This window comes from Delphinapterus leucas, chromosome 19, assembly GCF_059928025.1.
Source record: "Delphinapterus leucas isolate spDelLeu-1000000601 "Yukka" chromosome 19, BTC_Dleu_Yukka2, whole genome shotgun sequence".
In the NCBI taxonomy this organism is placed as follows: domain Eukaryota; kingdom Metazoa; phylum Chordata; class Mammalia; order Artiodactyla; family Monodontidae; genus Delphinapterus; species Delphinapterus leucas.
In genome coordinates, this window is record NC_143147.1 from 65,195,818 (window position 1) to 65,221,166 (window position 25,349).

The 25,349-nt window shown below is 47.1% G+C and overlaps 1 protein-coding gene across 6 annotated transcripts in view; it reads left to right on the forward strand.

Moving 5' to 3' along the window:
* The window catches only part of SLC39A11 (solute carrier family 39 member 11), a 447,715-nt gene that overhangs the window by 127,204 nt on the left and 295,162 nt on the right, over positions 1-25,349 (forward strand). The window lies entirely within an intron of this gene.

Consider the following 25,349-nt stretch of genomic DNA (forward strand, 5'->3'; position numbering starts at 1 on the left):
GCTTTTTTATTTTTTTTGCCCTAAATAGTGCTGGTGGGTTGGGTTTGGGGGATGGGCATGTACTTGCTTACAGAGAAGCACAAAATGAACCACAGCCTGAAGTCTGGCTGTGGTCACTGAGCAGAGGGAGCTGAGGCCAGGGCACGAGATCATGACCCAGCGCCATCGGCTAAAACCGGATCGGCTGAAGGGTGGACGTCAGTAGGACCCAGTGCGGGCACAAGTCACCTTAGCAGATGCAGTGTCCCAGCAAGTCCCCGAGGTGGGCAGAAGGCCCCTGAGAGACCTGAGCTGGTGCTTGAATCCTCTGTTCACCCAGGGTGGGGGGAGGCACGGGGGGGACCGTGTCGAGGAGCTGAGTTTCTCTGCTGGGTCGCTGTGGGCAGGGTCAGGTCGGGCTCACTGGAGTCGTCTGGGCATGCACCCCAGGAGGTAGGCTCACATCCTTTCCCCGGCCCACCTGCCTTCTTCTCCATTGGAACGTGGCCCAGACACTCGTGAGAAACTGATTACTCGTGTTCCAGAATGGCCAGCCTCTGGCCCAAACAGCTGGACGTCATGGTTGGTGGGACAGCTGTGATGTTGTCTCGGAGGTGTGTCATTCTTGTTCATCGAGAGCGTGAACGGCCGTGTCAGTTTCTGCCCCCTGGGCCCTTTGCTTCCTTGTTGTCAAGGAACATCTGCTTGCTAATAGCTTTGAGAGGTCCTCAGCATGGATTGCCATATTCTGTCCTCAAGTCCGCCCTGGTTATCTGTAAACTTGCTGCTGGGGTGTATTCTACTTGCCCTGGCAGGAAAATCTGGCAGCCAGGGGCCTTAACTCCTGAACAGCAGACAGGGGGCTGGCTCAGCTGCTGTGCACAGCCCCTGCTGGTCTCATTCTGCCCTTCCCACCTGGGCCCACCTGGGCTTCTAAGGCAGTATCTTGCAGAGGGCTCTTTACAATCGTGAAGGGTCACCCTTCCCTGATACTGGGGCCAGGGAGTGGGGGCCAGGTGTATTTGACCAGCTGCCTGAATGTAGCAGCTTTCTCTGGGCAGTGTAAATAGTCATTTGGCCAATTTGTTCTGGGCAGCAGTACTTTTTTTTTTTTTTTTTAACCTTTTGCTTCCTGTTTGTTCTACTATATGCTTTGAATATAGAGAAGATCCCAGGGGAAAGTCTTGGGTAGAATACACAGAGAATTAGGCCTGGCTCGGGAGTGGTGGGTGAAGTTAATGGGTTTTGATCTTGAGTCCGTGTGGCTGACTGAGCAGCCAAGGGGCATACAGTCCTCTGTCGGGGAGAAAGCGGGGGCTAGAATTTGCTTTCAGAATGCTTGCTGCGATTGGAGTTTAGGAACCAGGAGTTCTGTGGGTCAATTCAGACTGAGATCCTTTCAGTTTCCTGTTCACTCCACCTTATGGCAGAGCCCCACCGCTCAGCACGTGGCCCAGGGAGAGGACGAAGTGGTGAGAGCAAAAGGCTTTGGCTGCACTGGTGGTGGAGGGGCTCGTCCTGCAGAGCAGGCCCCAGGGGAAAGGGGGACCTGCCTGCGGAAAACCCCATGGCCTCCTTCCTGTCCTCTGGGAGGACCGTGCGTGGAGTTTGACGGGGTGAGAGGAAGTGAGTCAGTCTCTGCCTTATTTTACCTGCAGAAGTGAGCCAGTGCAGGAGTCCGCTCAGCACAGACGTGTGGTTTGAGCGATCCTGACATTGACTCGTGACCGTCCAAGCACAGGTGCCACCACCTGCCCACGTCGGAGATGTCCACCCTGGTTATACTTACACGTTCAGGGTGGCAAGACTCTGGGTGGGTGGGAAGGAAATGGTTAACAACCGGCCCTGTTCTCCAGCTCCATTTCCGTCATTCAGCCTTTCCGATGTATTTGTGCCCCTTTTGGAGCCGGAGCGCCATATTGCTCATGAAAAGGGTTTTACTCATAACAGCCTGTCAGGTTGAGCCCACTGTAGCTGTGTTAACTTCGGATGCATCAAATCGCTCCCTGAAAGGGTATTTATTTTCATGTATTTATCTGGGGCTAGAGTAGAAAAGGCTCACGCGGTAACTGTTAATGGGAAATGAGCTGACAGGGTTTTACAGAGGCTTTGCCAAATGATATCTTAATGAGAGGGAGAGAGAGGCGGGGTAGGCAAGGAAGGTGCAGTCCGCCAGGGCCGGGAAGAGGCCTGACAGGAGGACGCTGATGGCGAATGCGGCTCGGGCCAGCCTGAGCCTAGCACTCCCCTTGGATGGTTCTAGGGAGAAGGGGAATGGACCTTGAACAGCTGTTTGGAGATACTGACATTTTTATGACCTTTGCAGTTTGCTTCTATATAAAGTTAAGGATGGCAGTGGGTGCGAAGACTTCACCTTTAGTTTAAAGCTGTGATTTTCTACTGGTGGGTAGAGGGGAGAGGAGGAAGAGGGTGGATTTGTGTCGCCATGGCCTTGTGTCTTTCTTTTTAGTCATATTAGTATTACATCAACACAGCACAAAAATCTCATTATAAAAATTAAACAAACTTTAACGTGTGACACTCCTTTCTTGCTGTAGACTGTGTCCTCTCAAAATTCCAATGCAGTGGTATTTGGAGGTGGGGCCTTTTGAAGGTGACCAGGTCATGAGGGTGGGAGCCCTCACGAATGGGATTAGTGCCCTGATAAAGGAGCCCCCTTCCCATTCTGCCACATTGGGACACGTACACACTGTTTGTGAACCAGGACGTGGGATCTCTCCAGACACTGCATCTGCTGGCACTTTGACCTTGGACTTCTCAGCCTTCAGAATTGCCAGAAATAAATTTCTGCTGTTTATAAGCCACCCAGTCGATGGTAATTTGTTAAAGCAGTCTGACCAGGGTAAGAGGCTCCCCTGTTTCCGTACTCTTCCCAAACCAGTCAACCATTGTCATCAGTTTAGTGGGTATCCTTCTAGATTTTTCTCTTTTCTCTTTCTTTTCTTTTTTCTTTAAGAAAATGAATTATGTGTGTCCTATAAATATCGAAATATAAACACTGTCCCCTATGCTTGTGTTGTTCAAGTATGCTTTAAATCAACTCTGTAGCTACATGAATCCTGACTCATTTATTTAGACTTCCCTTCTCTTTGCTTATGTACGTGCATGCATACATTTCACACAGTTGGAACCGTCTGTGCGTTCTCTTATGTGTTATTTTTGAAATTCGAAACGATTTTTATCTATAGTCATTTTAGAACATATACTGCATCCTTCCATCTTAGTGTAGTTCACCGGACCATTTCCCTGTCACTGAGGAGTTAGATTGCTCTGTGCTTTTGCTTATGTATATATGTCTCTCTGGAAAATGTCATTTTGTTGTGTGTCTCCTGAAAAACAAGTGGTAACGTCTTGGCTGTGTTGTTGACACTTGCTTTTCCAGCTTTGCTTTGCATCTTGGCAACCTTCTCTCTGGGAGATGTGTGTTCCCCGCCCCCTCCCCTCCGTCTCTTGGGATTTGACATCCAAAGAGACTGCCCAAGGACTGCAGGGGGAGGGAAGGTAGTGGTGTCTGAGTCTGCCCGAGACCCTCGGGCGGGGCATCGCAGCTGACGGCCCCGCCCAAACGTGCTCAGGGGCAGCAAGCGATAGGGGTGCGACCTTCTCCTCAGTGCCCTCCTTCATGTATCTGTGTCCCAATCCTGTTCAGTTTCTCTTGGTTTTCGCTGTGATGGCAAAGAAGATGCCTCCACTAAAAACTTAAACGAGAAGGATGTGCGCATACCTTTAATATGCACCTAACTGTTGCTGGTGTCAGTTTCTGGCCACTGGAGTCGCTATGAGGGACCAGGTATGACAACTGTTTGGAAGTGACAGGTGATTATTTTCCCCCTCAGGGGTGATGCATGTTTTCCTCCTCTTCGTAGATCCTTTCCATCTTTAGCGTTGTGATCCTGATTCTACTACTTTACGAACGAATACCTAACAGAGGAGATTGGGGGTGGGGGAATGGCAAGAATCGCTTACAGAAGGAGAAATCGCAGTGGCGTCCACCTGTAGGGTCCATAGCATAATTCTGATATTATCAGATAAGCCCAGCTAGCTTCACAGTGAAAACCGGCTCCCTGCCTCCGTTTTAACATCTCCTTTCTTTTGCTTTGCTATGGTTTGAGATCTGCACTTCTATTTGATGCTCTAAGGTGCATCAATGGGGTTGATGGACGGTTGACATTTCAGCCGGCCTGGAGAGAGTCTCCGTCCAGCTGAATCACCGGGTTCCTCCAGCGTGGGGACGTGACCGTGTCATCAGAGGAGGCTGGGCGCCGGGGTGGATTGGGCGGCCCCATTGTCTGGGAAACCAGGTGGAAGAGGGATGAGGTTTTGCAGACAGTCCTTTTGCTTAACTGTATACCCGTCTGTCCTCATTTTCTAGGTCTGCCATAACAAACCACCACAGACTGGGTGGCTGAAACAACAGAACTGTATTTCCTCACAGTTCTGGAAGCTAGAAGTCCAAGGTCAAGGTGTTGTCAGGTGCCTCCTTCTAACCATGTCCTCACGTGGTCTTTCCTCTCTGTGGGCATCACGGGTGTGACTCTGTGTGTCCAGATTCCCACTCCTGATAAGGGCAGCAGTCAGATTGGATTAGGGCCCAGCCTAAGGGCCTCCTTTTAACTTCATCACCTCTTTGGAGACCCCACCTCCAAACCCAGCCACATTCTGAGGTCCTGGGGGTTAGGGCTTCAGCATTTGAGTTTGCGGGGTTGCGGGGAGCAATTCAGCACATAACAGCATCCTCTCCGTTTCTTTTGATATTTATGGTACGAAGATTGATAGTTCACCCTGTGGATGTGTGGAGGCCCTCAGTTCAGGCACTGGCTGTTCTGACCAAGAGCAGGCTGGCACTTGAACGGGCACGCTGAGTGGGCAGAGCTCGCTAATGAATACACGACGCTAATGAATACTTCAGTTTCTAATGGAGCAAAGCCGCGAGCTTGCTGGCATTGGAAGCCGTGGCTGGTGAGTCCTGGGCTGGGGAGCGTTGCCAAAACCTTGTCGTTCAGATGAGTCGCCGACAAAGGAGCGTTTTGAATCTTTTGTGAAAGCCAGTTTATTTCATCATACTGGGGGGCTCTTGGCCCACTGATGCCGCAGGCCCTTCACAATGAGGTATTTGTAGAGAGCTGGCATTCAGGTCCCCCTGGATCCCAAGCACCCATTTCCAAGTTGCATGTGGAAGCCGTGGCCGAGGTTGCTTCTTTTGCCTTTCGACGCATCCTGCTGCCTCCTGTGACTCTTAGGAAGGTGCTCGGTGTCGGTTTTGGTCCCGTTGGCATGCAGAGGGGCTCAGAGGGGGTTGAGGCAGGCTCCTAGTGTGACGTGCTTGCTGATTCTCAGAGAAAGCCGTGGGTTAACCGTCCTGTGGACGCCTTGCTCTGCGCATGTACCTGCTGGGAACGCGTATCACAAACTCCCTTCCTCTCCACTTGCTCCCTTTGATTTCTAAGGCGGGCGGGGGCGGGGGGGCTGCTCTTCTACCCTTGTGTATGCCTGGGTGTGTTAGCTGCGTACCCAGTCCTGGCTAGTTGAGGCTACAGGAAAAATATCTGTGGCTTTGCAACCGATGGCACAGAGCGTCTGAGAGGGCCCAGTCAGAGCTTGGAAACCTACCTCTGTGGGTGCTGTGTATTCCCCAGGTACCTTCACTGGGTGTGGCACGAAGACATGCACATGTGCGCGCACATGTGCACACAAAGCGGCCATTTCAGCACAGGCTGGCTTGCTGAAGGGACCTCCCCAAGCACTGAATGACCCTTGTTATTTTAATAGAGTGGTGGGGATTCTGGAACGCAAATAGGCATGGTTGGGACCTTCTAAGACTTGGACTTCCTTCTCCATGCTTAGAGCACCTTTTCATAGTTTAGACCGTAAAGTGGTGACTGAATACTTGTATTCTCTTGCCCTGTGTTGAGCCAGGCAGCAAGATTATAAGAAATATCTAGAGGCCACCATGGAAATTTATTGAACCAGTGGCTGGTTGGCAAAGATGACGGAGGCAAAGATGATTTACGAGGCTGGCTGGCTAAAGGAATTGGGTGTGCGTTTCATCATACTTCCTTCCTCCCCAGGGGGACCAGGGCGTGTCTGTCGGCTCACAGGTGTACCCCTCGCTAGGTGGCTGGCGCATCAGTGCCCGATAGAGCAGGTCCTGGCCACGCCTGTCCTGTCCGCCTTCTCTCAGATTGTGGTGGTGCTGGTGATAGTGTAGACGGCTCACCTCAAGGCTGGGGAATCATAACCCCAGAGGAGTTAGAGTTCTGGTATCAAAGAAGAAAAGAAGGGGTGAAGTTTGGGAATGTAGATGTCGGATTGGCCAGTTCTTTGAGAGGAAGGAGTTGGATTAAAGCCCCTGGAAAAGCTAAAACGTTGTTTAGCTTTAGCTCGATGTCCCCATAATGAGCCCCAGGGATAAATGACAGAAGGCATGTCAAGGACGGTAGGAAATGGAAACGCCCTCTGAAGATGCTCTGTGCAGCTCCACGCCTGCCGTTCCTTTTGTCCTGTGCCCTAGGACTGGGAGGAGGGCAAGGGATCTTCAGCCCTGTGTCTCAGAAGCACACGTGTCTCCAGAATCCCAGCCAATCCCCTTCAGAGCCTCCCTTTTCCAAATGCGTGGGTTAGCAATAGGAGGACTTACCTTGCCTCGACCTGAGCGAGACGGGGGAGTTCTGAACGTAATGCAAAAGCCAGTAGGCCATTACCAACACGCTGGCATGGTGCCCAGCTCAGAACACTGTCCCTCCAGCGTTCGCAGACTCTCTCCTAGTTACCCTGCAGGGCACACTGTGTGTGTTCCTTCAGCAGAAATCTTCCCTGGCAACCCCAGGTCTTGGTTCCACTTGGCACCTCCCCCATCTTGCCCTGTTTCTTCCCTCTGCCGTCATCACCGGTGGGCCTGGTCACTTGTGTCCTGAAGGCAGGGACAGGTCTGCTCTGGTCTCCCCTGTGACCCCGACAATACCTGGGCATCGTGGGTCTCCAGGAGGTATCTGATGAATGAGTGAATGGAGATGTTGGGAAGATCAGGTGAGATCGTTGTTATGAAAACTCCTTAGAGCCTCAAAGTTGAAAGCGCTTTACAGCCATGAGTTATTTTCTGGAGGCAGACCCACGCTCCTGGGCAAGTGGCCACTTTTGAGGCACTATAGACACGAGGCACAGAGAGTTGAATAGAAAAACTTAATCTGATTTGAATCTGTTATATTCTTGTTCACGCTTTATTTGCTTTGTTAATTACGTTTGCCTAAGACTCTAAAGACTTACACTGCTGTTTAGAGTCAACATTTTCCTAGCAATTCGACCGGGAAGTGTGTTAGAAGGAATGAGGGTGGGGACGGGGTGGGAAGGGGCTGGGAAGTTGCCTTCGGTGCTTTAGAAAAATATTGATGCCTGGGCCTCCCTCTGGAGGCTCTGAGTCATTGTGTCCCAGGTGGACCCTAGGTATCTAAGTGAAAACATCCCCCCAGAGGCCCTGATGTTCAGCCGAGTTTGGTGACCAGCAATTGAAGGCAACTTACAACTTGCTTTGATTCAAGTGATGGTTTTTGGATGGTTTACTGCAATTCAAGTACCTTTCTCTTTCCCTTGGCAGCCAGTCTTACGATTTATTGCAAAGGACTCAGTAAAGAGGGAGAGAAGGGCTTCCTGCAGGTGATGAAGGTACAGTCTCAAGACGAAAGGGGGGAACTGACCTGGTTCTATGGGTTGCAAACTTCAGAGTGCACCAGAATCCCCTGGGGGGGGGGGCTTCAAAAATGCTGGTGCCTGGGCCCACCCCAGACTCAATGACTTCTAAGCTCTTGGGAGGCAACCGAGGCATCTGCATTTTAAAGTAGGTCCCTAGGGGACTTTTGGTGCTCACCAAAGTGAGGGAATCACAGAACAACCCAGGAAGGTGTGCTGGAGGAGTCTGGAAAGCTGTAGTATGTGAGGGGCACAGACAGAAAACTTGGGAGGTGGGGTACCCAGAATCCTCTATGTCTCATGGTCTCCTTAAAAATGTATTTTTTTATGACACAAATGAACTTACTTATGAAACAAAGACAGACTCACAGACATAGAAAATGAACTTGTTGCCAAAGGGGAAAGCGGGTGGGGGAGGGATAAATTAGGAGTTTGGGATTAGCAGATACAAACTACTCTATTTAAATTAGGTAAACAAGGACCTCCTGTATAGCACAGGGAACTGACTATATTCAGTATCTTGTAATAAACCATAATGGAAAAGAATGTGAAAAAACATACGTATGTGTATGTATAACTGAATGACTTTGCTGTATACCCGAAACTAACACAATCGTGTAAACCAACTATACAAAGAATTAGTTTTTTAATTGATGTGAAATTCACATAACATAAAATTAACCGTTTTATTATTTATTTTTATTTATTTATTTATTTTTGGTTACACCTCACGACTTGCGGGATGTTCCCTGACCAGGGATTGAACCCTGGGCCACGGCAGGGAAAGCCCGGAATCCTAACCACTAGGCCACCAGGGAACTCCTAAAATTAACCATTTTAAAGTGAACAATTCAGTGCCATTTGGCACCTTACAGTTTTGTGTAACCAGCATTGCTTTCTAGTTCCAAAGCATTTCCATTCCCCCAAAAGGAAACCCCCATCCCCATTAAGCAGCCACTCCCCCTCCTTCCCTCCCTCGTCCCCAACCCCTGGCAACCACTCACCTGCTTTCTGTTTCCATGGATTTATCCACTTTGGCTATTTCATATAAATGCAGTCATACAGCGTGTGACCTTTTGTGTCTGGTTTCTTTGACTCAGCATAATGTTTTCAAGGCTCATCCACATTGTAACCTGGGTCAGAACTTCATTCCTTTTTACGTCCGAACACTGTCCCATTGTATGGATGTGCCGTCGTTTGCTTTTCCATTCCTCCCTTAATGGGCATTTGTGTTGTTTCCACCTTTTGGCTATTGTGAACAGCGCTGCTGTGAATGTGGGGTACAGGATTTGTTTGAACACCCTAATTCTCCATCCTTTGGGGGTATGTATCACGATCTCCACTTCACCAGTGGTTAAATCAGGTCAGTCCAGGTGGGCAGCCTGGCTGGCAGCTCAGATGACCCACAGTTTGCTGGAGTAACAGATGCAAAGCTCTCTGAAGCTCAGCTCTGAATAAGGAGTGGCCAGGAGGGCAGTTGGGCAGTTAACAGGGCCAGAGGGAGGGGAGGTCTGGAGGGAGCTGGTCGGGGGCAGGGCAGTTCTGTTTGGCTGTAGCTTCAGGCTAGCTTCCGTTTCAAGTGCCTTTTCTCAGCAAGGTTACAATGGAAACAGCCAGAGTAATCTTATTAGAAATACATTTCTGGGACTTCCCTGGTGGTGCATGGTTAAGAATCCACCTTCCAATGCAGGGGACGCGGGTTCAGTCCCTGGTCAGGGAACTAGATCCCACATGCGTGCCACAACTAAGAGTTCACATGCCACAACTAAGGAGCCTGCCTGGTGCAACCAAAATAAATTAAAAAAAAAGAAAAAACATTTCTGACCATTCACTCGCCATCCCAAATCCTTTGCGATCTCCCCAATGGATCCAAGCCTTTTTGTCTTTTTTCTTTAACACGGACTTTCTTCTGGGCTCTCCTCCAGGCGCCTCCTTACCTCCTTAGCTTCAGCTCAGGCCAGTCCTCCACCACTTGAACCAGCCACCAGCTGCTGCAATGGGCTCTCAGGACACATGTGCCCTTTGTCATCCTGAGCCTTTCCTCGCGGTCTCCCTCTGCCGGGAACCACTTTCCTCCTTTAGCCGTCACCTGGCCAACTCCTCCTGGTTCCCCTTCAGGTTAGGACAAAGGCATCCTTTCCTCCAGAAGCTTTCCCGGAGCTCCGATCTGGGCGAGGTGCCCCTGCATCTTTGTAGCTCTCCCCGCCGAGCCCCTGCCTGGCAGGGGCTTCCCTGGTGGGCCGGCAGCTCCTTGGGGGCAGTGGCTTGGTCAGTCTTGTTTGCCCTGAATCCCCAGCACCTGCCGCGGAGCCTGGCATGGAGAAGGGGGCTCAGAACGTGATTTGTTCTGACGTGAGGAAGGAGTGAGTGTGTGTTTGATCCTGGGACTTTATTCTTCACTGCATCCTCCAACCTACATCAGTGCCTGCAGCAGGCTAGATGCTGTGGCCCCTCTAACACCTCCCAACACAATAAACACTTCCTAAATGTGGGATCGTTGAATGAAAAGGAGAATTGTATGTATTGCGTGTATTTATGTATGTGCGTATGTGTATGTGCATATGGCATTTTTTTTTAAAACAAACAATTCTAAGTAAAGTAGAGGGGAGAAGGCTGGCTTTGTGAAGAATCAGGTGGTCAGATGAGCTAAAACAGGGTCAAAAAACTTTTTCGGAAAAGGACCAGAAAGTATGTATTGTGGGCTTTGCAGACCTCTTATGGTTTCTGTTGCCTTTCTCGTTTCGTTTCCTTTTCCTTCCTTCCAACCCTTTAAAAATGTGAAAAACATCTGTAGCTCATAGGCCGTACAAAAATAGGGCACTGGCAGCATTTGGGCCACGGGCTGTAGTTTGTAGACTCTTGATTCGCAAGGTCCTTTAAGGCCAGTTGCTTTTTAAACTTGGCTTTAGTGGTGTCATGTTATATGCATTTATACGTGGCCCTTTTTTCTTGATGGTTAAAATTATGTGTGTTAATTGTAAAAAAAAAAAAAAAAGGCCTAGAGAATAGAAAAGTTCGAAGACATAAGAAAAATCTACTTTTAATCCCACTGCATGGGAGCAACTATAATTCATGTCTTGGAACATTTGCTTTCTGTATCTTTTCCTGTTGTTCTTTCTTCTCCGTGTGGGAAATGTCATAATAACTCACAGTCGTGGAGCATATACCGTGGGCAGGCACATTACATGCATAATCCTGTGGGGTCAGTGCTACTGTTGATTTTATTTTACAGATGAGGAAACTGAGGCTCACTTGTGTGATACGAATGATCTAGATGCATAAGGACCCGTCTCACTAAGTAGCAAAGCCCAGGGATGCCCAGGTGGTGATGGCAGATGCGTGTGTTGAGGAGGAGCCTCTGTCCCTGGGTCCCTGGGTGGCTGGAATGAGCAGAGCCCCTGCTTGTAGAAGAGTAGGGTAGTTTGTTATTGCAGCAAAACACAGCCCATCCTGACTGATACCCCGAACCACTGAGACATTTGGGTAGCATCAGTGTTAGTCGTGTAATGCTATCTCGGGGGCCTCTGTACCCTTGTTTTAGATGCCAGAGGCATTTTGGTGGGATACTTCCTGTTTGTTTGTGTGTTTTGTTGATGAGAAATTAATCAGTCCATCTAAGATAGAAATGGGAAATGTTATTTGAGCCTAAATGAGGATTATAACCTGGGAACAGCATCTCACAAAGCTCCGAGAATTGTTCCACCCCTTAGAAGTCAAGGCACAGTTACATTAAGTGTTTTGAGACAGAGGGCTGTACATTAAATAATGTATTACTATTTTAAAAAATTTTTTCTAACATCTTTATTGGAGTATAACTGCTTTACAGTGGTGTGTTAGTTTCTGCTGTATAACAAAGTGCACCAGCTATATGTATACATATATCCCCATATCCCCTCCCTCTTGCGTCTCCCTCCCACCCTCCCTATCCCGCCCCTCTAGGTGGTCACACAGCACTGAGCTGATCTCCCTGTGTTAAGTGGCTGCTTCCCACTAGCTGTTTTACATTTGGTATTGTGTATATGTCAGTGCTACTTTCTCACTTCGTCCCAGCTTACCCTTCCCTCTCCCCATGTCCTCAAGTCCATTCTCTACGTCTGCATCTTTGTTCCTGTTCTGCCCCGAGGTTCATCAAAACCATTAAATGACGTATCATTGACAGTTTACACAATCCAGGTGTGAGTGTCATTGTGGTGATTCATGTGACCTCTTACAAGATCAAGAAAGAATGTTATCTTTTAAGGAGTTGTCTTGTTAACACTAGGAAAATGTTGCCCTTTATGGTTGAGCAGGTATTTCTGCGGATTGGGGGTGGTTTGGTGGATGCATAGTGCAGACACACGATGCACAGTGGTGGGGAGAGACGAGGCCAAAGGGCAGAGGAAATTTTTTTATGGTTAAATTTTTCTTGCCTTGCCATAAAATATGAATTTGATTTCACAGTTTCCTTATTGATCAGTCATCCCATTTGGACTCTCTCGGGAAGCAAAAGAGGACAGAATTAAAGGGATGCTTGCCACTGCTTTCTGCTCACCCCTAAATTCCATCACGAAGGAAAGCGTGTGGGCAGCCTTGGATACCCGTTCCCTGTGATGGTGATGTGTGAAGTGTGGGTGAGGCTGTGTTCCTCGCTTCCTCAATCCCAGGGGCTCCAGGCTCCTTTTGGGGCATTTGCACTGTTATCCCTGCCTTTCTCCTCCTCTTATGCTCCTGACAGCTGTCGTAAAAATAACCGCCTGCTTTGTCTGGCACCCTGGCCCCGACTCTGCTCACCCCTCCCCGTTTTGCTAGAAGGGCTTGCGTATCGAGTTTCCATATGGTGTAGCGAGTGGCGGTTGGAGGAGTCCCAGCAGACTGGCTCCTTGGTGATGCCCAGGGTTCCTCCGGTTCAATGGCAGGAACGCTTTAGGGCAGGACTGGCAGGTAACGAGCCCGGGGAAGTGCGAGCTTGTGCTGGGCTCACATGCTGATGGAGTTCTAGGTTGGCATTACACTTGGGGCTAGTGCTGGGTGATTTATGTTATGTGATGATACACTAGAATGTAATGATATATTACCTGACGATATACGACATAACGGTATTCCATAATGGCATTATGTAGCGACGTATCATTAGATAGAGCGTACCATCATTCTTTCTAACACCCCCATGTTCCCCACCCAAGTCCACATTTCTCGGTTGCGTGAAAGCTTCTTTAGAGGCAATGTGTCGTACTGGAATACGCGTGGACATTGGATCAAATTGCCCTGGATTCACAGGGCTGTGTGTCTTGGGGCAGTTACTTAACCTCTCTGAGCCCTGGTATCCTTATCTGTAAAATGGATATAGTCCTACCTGAGAGGGTGGCCATGAGGATTAAATAAAATGAATGCCTATAGAGTACCTAAGACGTAGCCTGGGCAGCTCACAGTAGGTCTTTAATAAATATGAGTTATACCAAGAAATGTGGAAGCAGCTGGGGATAACTTTTTGGTTATGTTTCTTATTTGCACAAGTTGTGGATTCAGGCATGATGAAACATTTTTAAGTGTATGTGTCTGTGTGTGTGTGGGCTGCTTTTCTCTTTTAATCATTTCTCTGTGGTTATCGTCACAGAAAATAGCATCAGCTCCATTCCATCTCTCTGGTATCCTACGTGGTCTGGCTTTTCTTGCATCTTCACTGAGATGTTTCAGCAGGGACCCCCCCCCCCAAACTTTTGCTTCCCTTTCCCATTCTGTTCTGTGGCTTGGTGACTGGATGAGTTTTTGTTACCATGAGGAGTACCCCCGAAGCAGCTGCATGTGTCAGAATCACACTGTGATGGGCATCTGGACCTGCACACTTTTGTAGACCTTTGCTGTCTTCTGTCTTAGGCTGAGACTCTTCTTCCCTTTTCCTCCTTACCCGCTACTGCCCTGTCCCCACCAGGTCTATTTTTCTTTGATTCATTTAGTGCCAAACTTCGGTACCGGTCATTTTGCTAGTCCCAGGGATCAAAAGCCCTATAATTAGATAAGCAATGGCAGAGCAGTAATTGCTATAGTGGAAGAGTATAAGATGAGAGCCCTGATAAATCGTGACTCAGTCTACCTGGGGAAGGCTTCCTGAAGTTGGTGCTTGAGTTTAGACTTAAAGGTTAAGTTGGAATTTGTCAGGTAGATGGCCTTGACAGGGGGTGGTGGGGTATACATTTCAGACAAAGGGAACAATATATCTAAAGATGCACTACAGCAGGTTGACTAGTTCATCATTGCGGTGGTACAAAGCATGTGTATTCGTTAGCCATTGCTGCCTAACAAACAACCCTAAGATCTCAGTGACACACCACAGTCAGTAAGGATTGATTTCCCAGCTGCCTGTCAACTGGCTGGGACAACTCTGCCGATGTCAGCTGGGCTCACTCGTGCCTCTGTGGCTCTGCCGATGTCAGCTGGGCTCACTCGTGCGTCTGTGGCTCAGCTGGAGGTCAGCCAATCTTGACCGCTCTAAGCTGCAGGACTGCAGGTGGGCGTGGTGAGTCTGCTCCAGGTGTCTTCTTGTCACCTGCCTCGGGCCAGGGCACATTTTTCTTCTAGCGAGGGCAGAGCCATGAAAGGAAGAGCAGAAGCAAACAAGGCCTGTTCGGGCTGAGGCCCAGAACTGACACCCGAATACTTCCATCCATGTTTTATTGACTAAGCAAGTCACATGGCAGGATCCAAGGTTGAGGGTGGTTGTTCTGGGATGAAGGGTGATCACCCCAGATCCGTTTGTTTCCTAGAACCTCAGAATGTGACTTTACTTGGAAACAGGGTCTTTGCAGGTGTCATGAGTTAAGAAGAGGTCATATGGGACTAGGTAGGCCCTAAAGCCAGTATGTGTTTTTATAGGAAGCGGGGAGAAGAGACGTAGGGGAAACAGACAGAGAGAAGAAGGCCACATGAAGAGGGGGCAGGGATTGGAGTTCTGCCACCACAAGCCAAGGAATGCCAAGGATTGCCAGAACCACCAGAAACTGGAAGAAGTAAGGAAGGCTCCTTTCCTCTACAGGTGTCAGTAGGAGCACGGCCCTGCTGACACCTTGCTTTCAGACATCTGGGCTCCAGAACTGTGAGAGAATAAATTTCTGTTGTTTTAAGCCCCCCAGTTGGTGGTTATTTGTTACGGCAGCCCTAGGAAGCTAATAAAGTAGCCATATATAAACCATGCCCGTGATAAGACCATGACGAGCATGGATGCAAAGAGAAGTAAAGAGCTGGTGCCCGTGAGTGCACCTGCCACAGAGAGACAGATCCTGGTGGTGGAGAGAGACGGGGCCAGGACAGGTAGGTAGGGTTGGCATATCGTAGTCTACAAAAAGTTTGGCTTTTCTTCTGTAGGCACTGGTGAGAATGAAGGTTTGGGGGCACGGGCATGACTTCTTCAGATGTGGGTTTTAGAAGGAGGGCTCTGGGGTAATGGAGGGCAGAGTGGAGGATGTTGGTCTAGACTCAGGCTATGACAGTAAGCCAGGTGAGAAAGGAAGAGGGTAGGAATTAGGGTAGCACTTTAGAAAGAAATGGGTAGACCTAAAAACAATGTTTAGAGGAAATAGTTGGATTTTGTAATCAGTTGGACGTGGGAGGAAAGGAAGGCAAGAATCTAGATTGATCCTTATTTTTGGCTGGGGACACCTAGGGGATTGGGTGCCTTTCCTCCAAAAGTGAACACAGCAAGCAGAGGAGCTGTTTACGGAGCGGAGGCGTTCAGTGGTTATGGGTCAGGCCTGGTGTGGTGCTCACTTCACCTGCTCCCTTTCTCCTGGTCAGTTCTTAGTCACATGCCCGTCTGCTTGCGTGGAAGGCAAGTCACATGACCAAGCCCAAAGTCAAGGGGTGGGGAAATATGCGATGCACACAATAAGGCCACGGCAAGGACGCAGGGAGGGATAAAAACTGGGACCCATCACTCAGCCTGTGGCAGAGAGCGTGACAGCTGTGAGATATGAAGTCAGGAGAGGTGGGCAGGCTGGATCACATAAAATCTACCTCTGCGTCCAGAAAGAAGAGGAGAACGTAGGTGTCGGTAGGGATGGCTGTTGGCTCCGTATGTTGTGTGGTTTGCTTGTGCATACGCTTGTGTGGTCTTCACCACAACCAAACTGCTGGTTTCAGCACCCCGAAATTCCCTTGTACCCCTTTGCAGTTAGTCCCCCACCCCCAATCTAATCCCAGGCCGTCACTGATCTGCTTCTGTCACTACTGCTTAGTTTCAGGCCTCAGCAGTTTCAAAAGCTCGTCAGGTGATTCTAATGAGTAGCCAGCTAACGATAAAACAGAAGCATTTTAAAATTTGCTGACATTAACAAACAAACAAAAAAAACTTCTCTCTGACACAAGACACCATAAAGTTAAAGCCACGCCAAAGTCTGTGAGATGTTTGCAATGCATATAACTGACACAAAGTATTGGTGTCTAGAATATATAAAGAGCTCCCACAAATCAATGAGAAAAGGGCAAACCATACTCAATAAAAAATGAACAAATTATTTGATTAGGAATTTCAGAGGAGGAAACCCTAAAGGCCCAACAGATAGGTGAAAAGATGTTCAACATCACTAGTAATTGGGGAGATACAGTTTAAATTCTCACCCATTATATCTGACAAAAAAATGAAAGAAAAGTTGATAATACTATTTAACAAGATTTGGGCAAATGGGAACCTGCGTGCACGGTTGGTGGGAGTGCAAATTAATTCAGCCATCTGAGTAATTTGGAAATATCTAGTAAAACTGAAGGCATGTATACTGTGACCAAGCAATTTCAGGGGTGTGCTCTCTAAACATTCTTGCAAATGTATACAAGGAGCCAGGTGTAGGAATGTTCCATTGCAGCACTTCTTGTAATGGTGAAAAATTGGAAATAAAATACCAGTCATCAGATGAGTGGATAATTAAATTGTGATAAATTCATAAACGGTGTGTGCTAAACAGCAGTTAAAATACGTGAGCTAGATCTATAAATCAGCATGGATAAATGCGCAGTGTTTAGCAGAAACCAGACGTAAGTTGCAGAATGCTGCACGTAGTAACATAGTATTTAAATTTTGAAATTGTGTCAAGTAAATTACCTATTTTATATACAAATATTTTATATATAAAATTATAGGGGGCTTCCCTGATGGCGCAGTGGTTGAGAGTCTGCCTGCCAATGCAAGGGACACGGGTTCGTGCCCCGGTCCGGGAAGATCCCACATGCCGCGGAGCGGCTGAGCCCGTGAGCCATGGCTGCTGAGCCTGCGCGTCCGGAGCCTGTGCTCCGCAACGGGAGAGGCCACAATAGTGAGAGGCCCGCATACCGCGAAAAAAAAAAAATGTATAAGCTTGTCTATGAAAAGTGTAAAAACATGGCTAAGAAGGGTACCCATGAGCTTTTATTTAGTATCTCTAAGTGGTAGGAGGAGAGAGGAACTTCAATTCTTTCTGCAACATTTTATTTAAAAAAATCTGAATCAACTATCGTAAAAGGCTAAGCTTTATTAACTGTAGGTGAGAGGTGCATGGATTTTGATCTTGTTATTGTCTGTTCATCTCTGAAATAGTTCCTTAAGGAGGAGTCTTAAAAACTATAGATAAAATTGTAAATAATAAAAATAAATGACATCAAAATGAAGGAAGAAAATTGTGTTTGACAGTGGATTCAGTGGAGTTTGTGTTTTCATGTGATGGTTACCAAAACATCTTCCACATTTTTTAGTAATGGTCCCTAGCCTTGGACAGTCATATAATTAAAGTACTCTTAAATTTTTGTATATAGGCTATTAAAAAATCTGTAAGATTTTGGGGTGTGTGTGTGTGTGTGTGTGTGTGTCTGTATGTTGGGAGAGGGAGATAATTATTATAAAATCCTAAAATTAAAAGGAAATGCCTACCTTGAATGTATTTACACCATTATACTTGAACCCCACCTGTGTTTTTTTTTCTTCCTGGTCATTTCGTAGCGACTGTTGTTACATTGCTAATTTTGATAACTACTGAGAATCAAGTTGTCAAAATGTGACAGTCTTTGGGTCTGTAACTGGTTGTAAGAATTGATTCTTAGTGGTCATCAAGGTACTGCACTGGTTTGAATTCCAACGTTCTAACTTGAAAACCAGGCAGGACACGAGGGCAGTCCACATCACCAGTTCTTATTTTGTTAATTAAGTTCTCAGCCTAATGCTTGCTCCTGAGATGGAATGTTTGTGATGTTATGCCTTTCACGTAATGAGATAGATAAACCATTTACAGCATCATCCACAAATAGTCCGATAGTATGTGCAGCATTATCCATTTTTATGCTTTGTAATTTAGGATGCCTTCTCGCCAGAAGAGAAAATTGATGACTGGAGAGCCTCTTGCAAGAACATTCATTTTACCCTAGGTGACAGTAATGACCCCAAATAATGGAGTTTTGTGATATCCATATGCGAAGACCATCTTTGGAAGAACAATAGCCCAGGACTCAGATACTGATCGATACTCTTCTGCAGTGGACTGTGTTTAATTTTCAAGGCGGGAACTTATTTTTCTCTTCATGAATGCAAAAGTCTACATCTTGAAACAGTAGAATAAGAAAAGCTGTCTTCACTCAGAGCCTGGCTTGGTAAACTATAGGAGATGAGGGTGCATGACAGATTGTCAGTATAAGTTAACATACTTCCCAACCACAATGCTAATTTCTTAGAACAGAAGATGCTCTTTTAGAATTCTATTAAAATTCTATTAAAAGATAAAAACAAAGACACCAGACTGCATTGTTTAAAGGTAATCTCTATCCTTAAGACCTATCTTGGGGTGGTGCAAACAGAATGACATGAATGGAATATTTATAACCTTGCTGTTAATCATGTTTTAAGGCATGATAGTTGCTCCAAGCAATTTAAGAGACACTTGGACCACTGCTCATTATTCATTGTTATCATGGGAAAATCATTTCATCGCAAATAAAAGTAATAAGCAATTAGAGGAAAGGAGATACCAGAGTAAAGAAAACAGTTTAAGATGCAGCCAGGATCTGGCTGTGCTGTGGAACTCCAGCCTGTAGCATTTAAGGAGGATGGCTGACTGTTTTCTTTTGTTGTTGGTGTTTTTTCTTTTCTTTTTTTTTTTTTTTTTCAATTGATGTTGGACTTCATTCAACTTAAATCTTCTGCTCTGGGAAAGACTTTGTTAAGAGAATGAAAAGATAAGCCAAGAGACTGGAAGGAAATACTGGTAAAACAAATGTTTGATATTGGACTTATATCTAAAATATACAAATAAACCTTAAAACCAAACCATAAAGAAATAAACAAATCCAATTTACGAATAGGTAAAAGATGTGTCCGACAAGTTGGCCAAGATGCTGAACAGATGGCAAATAAGTATGTGGAACAATGCTCAATATCTATTGTCATTAGGGAATTCCAAATTAGGACAACAGGGAAATAGCACTACACACCTATGACAACGAAGAAAGAAGGTCGGGGGAACATGCAGTACGTATTGCTGGCGAGTATTGTTTCGTTTTTCTTTTTGTGTATTGTGGTAAAGAACACACAGCATAAAATTGACCACTTAACTGTTTCTAGTGTACAATCCAGTAGCCTTAGCTATGTGCACGTTGTTGTGAAACAGACCTCCAGAACCTGCTCATCTTGCAGATCGGAAGCTCTATACCCATCAAGCACCAGTCGCCCGTTTCCTCCCCCCCGTAGTGGTTCCCTGGTAACCATCATCCTACTTTCTGTTTCTATGAACTTGACTACTGTAGATACCTCGTATCAGTGGAATCATATAGTATTTGTCCTCTTATGACAGGCTTTTTTTTTTTTTAATAAACTCGTTTATTTATTTTTGTCTGCGTTGGGTCTTCGTTGCTGTGTGCGGGCTTTCTCTAGCTGTGCTGAGAGGGGGCTACTCTTCACTGCGGTGCACTGGCTTCTCATTGTGTTGGCTTCTCACGTTGCAGAACACGGGCTCTAGGTGCGTGGGCTCAGTAGTTGTGGCTCGCGGGCTCCAGAGTACCAGCTCAGTAGTTCTGGTGCACAGGCTTAGTTGCTCCGCAGCATGTGGGATCTACCCGGACCAGGGCTCGAACCCATGTCCCCTGCATTGGCAGGCGGATTCTTTTTTTTTTTGAGGTACGCGGGCCTCTCACTGTTGTGACCTCTCCCGTTGCGGAGCACAGGCTCCAGACACGCAGGCTCAGCCGCCATGGCTCACGGGCCCAGCCACTCCGCGGCATGTGGGATCTTCCCGGACCGGGGCACGAACCTGTGTCCCCTGCATCGGCAGGCGGACTCTCAACCACTGCACCACCAGGGAAGCCCTGGCAGGCGGATTCTTAAGCACTGCGCCACCAGGGAAGTCCCTATGAGAGGCTCATTTCACCTAGTATGTCCTCAAGTTTCATCCATGTTGTAGCATGTGTCTGAATTTCCTTCCTTTTTAAGGCTGAATAATATCCCACTGTGTGTGTGTGTGTGTGTGCGTGTGTGTGTTTCTGTGTGTGTCTGTGTGTGTGCCACGTTTAGTTACCCATCCATCTGTTGATGAGTGTTTGGGTTGCTTCCACCTCTTGGCTATTGTGAGTAGTGCTGCTATGAACATGAGTTTGTAAGTGTCTCACCGAGATTCTGCTTTCAATTCTTTGGAAACCCGGAAGTGGGATTGATGGATCGTATGGTAGTTCTGTTTTTAATTTTTTGAGGAAACTCCGTATTGTTTACCATAGCAGTTGCACCGTTTTACAATCTCACCAACAGGGCACAAGCGTTCCAAATTCTCCACATTCTCAACAAAACTTGTTCTCTTCTGTTGTTTTCTCTTCCCTTCCCTTCCCTTCTCTCCTTTTCTTTCGTGATGTCCCCTCCCTCCCTCCTCCCTCCCTTCCTCCCTCCTTCCTTCCTTCCTTCTTTGGTAGTAGCCATCCTCATTGGTGTGAGATGATATATCATTGTGGTGTTTAATTTCTCTTATGATTAGTGATATTGAGCATCCTTTCGTAAGTTGGCCATTTGTGTAGCACCTTTGAAGAAATGTCTATTCAAGTCCTTTGCCCATGTTTTAATAGGGTTATTTGACTTTCTTGTTGACTCTTTTCCTATCCAGGCTTTTCAATTTAATTTACTGGGGGAGAAATTTCTTTTCAAATATGGCACCTCTGTTTTTTTAATTGAAGTGTAGTTACTGTACAATATTATATAACTTACAGATGTACAATATACTGATTCACAATTTTTAAAGGTTATATTCCACTTATAAAATATGGGCTATATTCCCCGTGTTGTACAATATATCCTTGTAGCTTATTTTATACATAATAGCTTGTACCTGTTGATCCCCTACCCCTATACTGCCCCTCCCCTCTTCCCTCTCCCGACTGGTAACCGCTAGTTTGTTCTCTATATCTGTGAATCTGTTTTTTTTTGTTATATTCACTAGTTTGTTGTATTTTTTAGATTCCACATATAAGTGATATCATACAGTATTTGTCTTTCTCTGACTTGCTTCACTTAGCATAATGCCCTTCAAGTCCGTCCATGTTGCTGCACGTGGCAAAATTTCATTCTTTTATTATGGCTGAGTAGTATTCCATTTTATATATACTTATATATACCGCATCTTTATCCTTTCATCTGTTGATGGACACTTAGGTTGCTTCCATATCTTCACAATTGTAAATAATGCTGCTGTGAACATTGGGGGGCATGCATCTTTTCAGATTAGTGTTAGATATATACCCAGGAGTGGAATTGCTGGGTCATATGGTAGTTCTATTTTTAGTTTTTCTGAGAAACCTCCACACTGTTCTCCACGGCAGCTGCAGCAACTTACATTCCCACCAGCAGTGCACGAGGGCTCCCTTTTCTCCACATTCTCACCAACATTTCTGTTTGTGTTCTGTCTGACGAGAACCATTCTTACAGGTGTGAGGTGATATCTCATTGTGGTTTTGATTTGTATTTCCCTGATAATTAACGATGTTGAGCATCTTTTCATGTGCCTGTTGCCCATCTGCATTTCCTCTTTGGAAAAATGTCTATTCAGTTCTTCTGCCCATTTTTAAAATAGGGTTGTTTGTTTGTTTTTGATGTTGAGTTGTATGAGCTGTTTATATGTTGGCTATTAATCCCTTATCAGTCATACCATTTGTAAATATTTTCAGTAGGTTGTCTTTTTGTTTTGTAGATGGTTTCCTTTGCTGTGCAAAAGCTTGGCACCTCTATTTTAAAAAGTGGAAATCAGTGGCAAAATAGAACCTTCCTCCTAAAAGAAATCAACTATTTATAGTTAACTTTAAAAAACAAAACTTTTGATTTCATAAAATGAAAGGTAGCTATACTTGCACAATGAACACTTGGCTATTTAAAAACACAAGCCTGGGAATCTTTTCGTTTGTTTTAGATCTACTCAGCTAACAAACAAAGAAAAAAAATAGAAACCAGTTACCATCTTTTATGTGTATCTCTTTTCTGGTTTATGGACACTTTTAAAACCATCCATGCTGTGGCTCAAATGTAATGTAAAGTAGGCTTTTCTCCCCTAGGGCCCAGGACAAGAACATTGGAAGAAACAGTCTGTCCCCTACCCCGCCACCCCCGCTGTTTATTTTTAAAAGATGTCAATTTTTGGATGGGCGAGTGGATGAGAGATACCCTTTCTGCTTGACTTCACTTTTTTTTTCTTTTTTGGGCTGCGTTGGGTCTTTGTTGCTGAGCGGGGGCTACTCTTCATTGTGGTACGTGGGCTTCTCACTGCGGTGGTTTCTCTTGTTGCGGAGCACGGGCTCTAGGCACACGGGCTTCAGTATTTGTGGCACGCGGGCTTCAGTAGTTGTGGCTCGCGGGCTTCAGTAGTTGTGGCTCGTGGGCTTCAGTAGTTGTGGCACACAGGCTTCAGCAGTTGGGGCACATGGGCTTAGTTGCTCTGTGGCATGTGGCATCTTCCCGGACCAGGGCTCGAATCCATGTCCCCTGCATTGGCAGGCAGATTCTTAACCAGTGTGCCACCAGGGAAGTCCCTCTGCTTGAGTTTAGAATGTCACCTTTCTCTGTAAATTTCATAAAGTTGGGAAATGGGGAAGGACCTGGAGAGAGTATTCTGGTTCAGAACTTTGTCTTCACTCAAAGAAAAAAAAATTCTTTTTCTTTTTCAGAGATTTTCCGTAGAAATCTAATGCAACCCACATGTTCCTGTAATAGCCCATTCTTGTTCCTTTTTCAGGGCATGGGGAGCATTTTTAATACGGCTCAGTTTGTCATGGGGAGCAGTAGATTCCTCTCGTTGAGTTCTTCAGTGGATTGTGGGCTGAATTGTTCATTCTGTTCTGTTTGGCGCGAATCAGAGTCTTTGCTAAGTGCCCATTCAATCAAGTTGAATATACTTTACCCAGGTCCCTCTGGTGAATACTTAATGAGAGAGAACTTTGGGTCTCTGCAGAGCTCCGTAATATCCTATCCTTTTATTCTTCCCCTTCTTGTATAAAAAACTGTAGTCATTGTAGTTGAAGACAGTAACTAGGGCATCCCTTAGTTTTTTGGGGGCTAAGTAGCACTTATTGAGTGCTTACTATGTGCTAGGTGCTGTCCTAAGCCGTGCCTGTGTATTAACTCTATTAATTTTTTTATTTGCGGTACGCGGGCCTCTCACTGCTGTGGCCTCTCCCGTCGCGGAGCACAAGCTCCGGACGCGCAGGCTCAGCGGCCATGGCTCACGGGCCCAGCCGCTCCGTGGCATGTGGGATCTTCCCGGACCGGGGCACGAACCCGCGTCCCCTGCATCGGCAGGCGGACTCTCAACCACTGCGCCACCAGGGAAGCCCCTGTGTATTAACTCATTGTCTTCCGTCCCATGAGGCAGGTACTGACTGCATCATCCCCATTTTCCAGATCAAAGACTTGAGTCCCAGAGTGGTGCCGCGAAGGAGTGCAGCTGCAGTGCCCATGCCGTTGACGACTCTGCAGTGCTGCCTCTTAATTCTCATTTGTTGATCCTTTCCTCGAGCATCTGCAAGTGCTTTTCACACCTGAAGGTGTACACTATTCGCCTAGGGAATCGCGCTAACACGCAAGATTCTGATTTGGTGGGTCCGGGGTGGGCCCGGGATTCTGAATGTCTTACAGGCTCCCAGGTGAGGCTGGTGTTGCTGGTCCCTGGGGCCTGCTCGGAGCGGCCGGTGGTGGAGGATACAGCTGTGTAGCAGTGATGCAGTCCAGCGGTTGGAGGGGCCCTGGAAGAGTCTGTGGGTCAGTGCTCGGCGGGTGGCTTCTCATACCCGACCCTTTGATATTCTGATTTAGGAGGCCTGGGGTAGGGCTCAGACATCTGTATTTCTAAGAAGCTTCACCGGGGGCTTCGGATGCACAGCCAGGTTTGGGAACCCACACAGCTAGTCCGGCTCCCCAGCTGTGGTTTGAATCTCTGCCTCAGCATCTCTCCCTGTAGGTTGTGCAGAGACTGGTAGGTCCCGCTTTTAGAGGCAGCTCCCAGTGCCCTCCTGCCTTGTGGGGAACTAGGGTCTCCCTGGAGAGTGTATTAATTTCCTAGGGCCGCTGTGACAAAGTGCCACACACTGAGTGCTTTAAACAACAGAAATTTATCACGTCAGTTCTGGAGGCTACAAGGCTGGGTCCAAGGTGTTGGCAGAGCCGTGTTCCTGAAAGCTCCAGGTAGTATTTTGGCTTCTGTGCGTCTCTGTCCCTTTATCCGAATTTCCCCTTTTAATAAGGACATAGTCACGTCGGATTAGGGCCCACCCGAATGACCGCATCTCAGCGTGATCGTCCGCAAAGACAGCATTTCCAAATCAGGTCACATTCACAGGTACTGGGGGTTAGGACTAGAGCATCTTTTCGGGGGACACAGTTGAACCCGTAACAGGGAGGTAGGGTACATATAACAGGGGGATTAATAGATGCCAAATTAAAATGGCAGACATTGGCATTAATAGGGGAGAAATGAAACTGGGGCTCCATGCTAGTCAAGGGTTTGGATGGAAATGAACATCTCAGGGCTTCCCTGGTGGCGCAGTGGTTGAGAGTCTGCCTGCCGATGCAGGGGACACGGGTTCGTGCCCCGGTCTGGGAGGATCCCACATGCCGCGGAGCGGCTGGGCCCGTGAGCCATGGCCGCTGAGCCTGCGCGTCCGGATCCTGTGCTCCGCAACAGGAGAGGTCACAACAGTGAGAGGCCCGCGTACCGCAAATAAACAAACAAATGAACATCTCAGATGAGCACCGCTTGACGTTGGGGGGTACAGCAACCAGCCTTGCCAGTGGAGCTGTGGGCGGACACTCAGGGAGCGATGGTGTAACTTGATCCCCTCCAGGTGCCTACAGCTCTTTCTGCCCAGCCTGTTACGGCTCTCCTTCCCCGACCACTTCAGGCCAAGCAGCTCATTGCCTTGTACCTGGTGCCACGCTGTGTGGGCACACTCATGGGTGATTTGCAGCCCCCGATGAGTTAATGACCTTGTGCCCAGCCGGCCGTAGGCTGGGCCACCTAGCGCTCTGAGGAACTAAATCAGGGCAGGCTGAATTGTTAGGCGGAGTGACTTCTTTGTTTCCTAACCAGAGAAGATCGATCCTATAAGAGGGTTATTGCTGCACACAATTCGCCAGAGTTACTGGTTAGCGGAATCATTAGCTTTAGAAGTAAATGAAATAGACTTGGGATGTTGTTAACATTTCCTATAAACATGTGGCC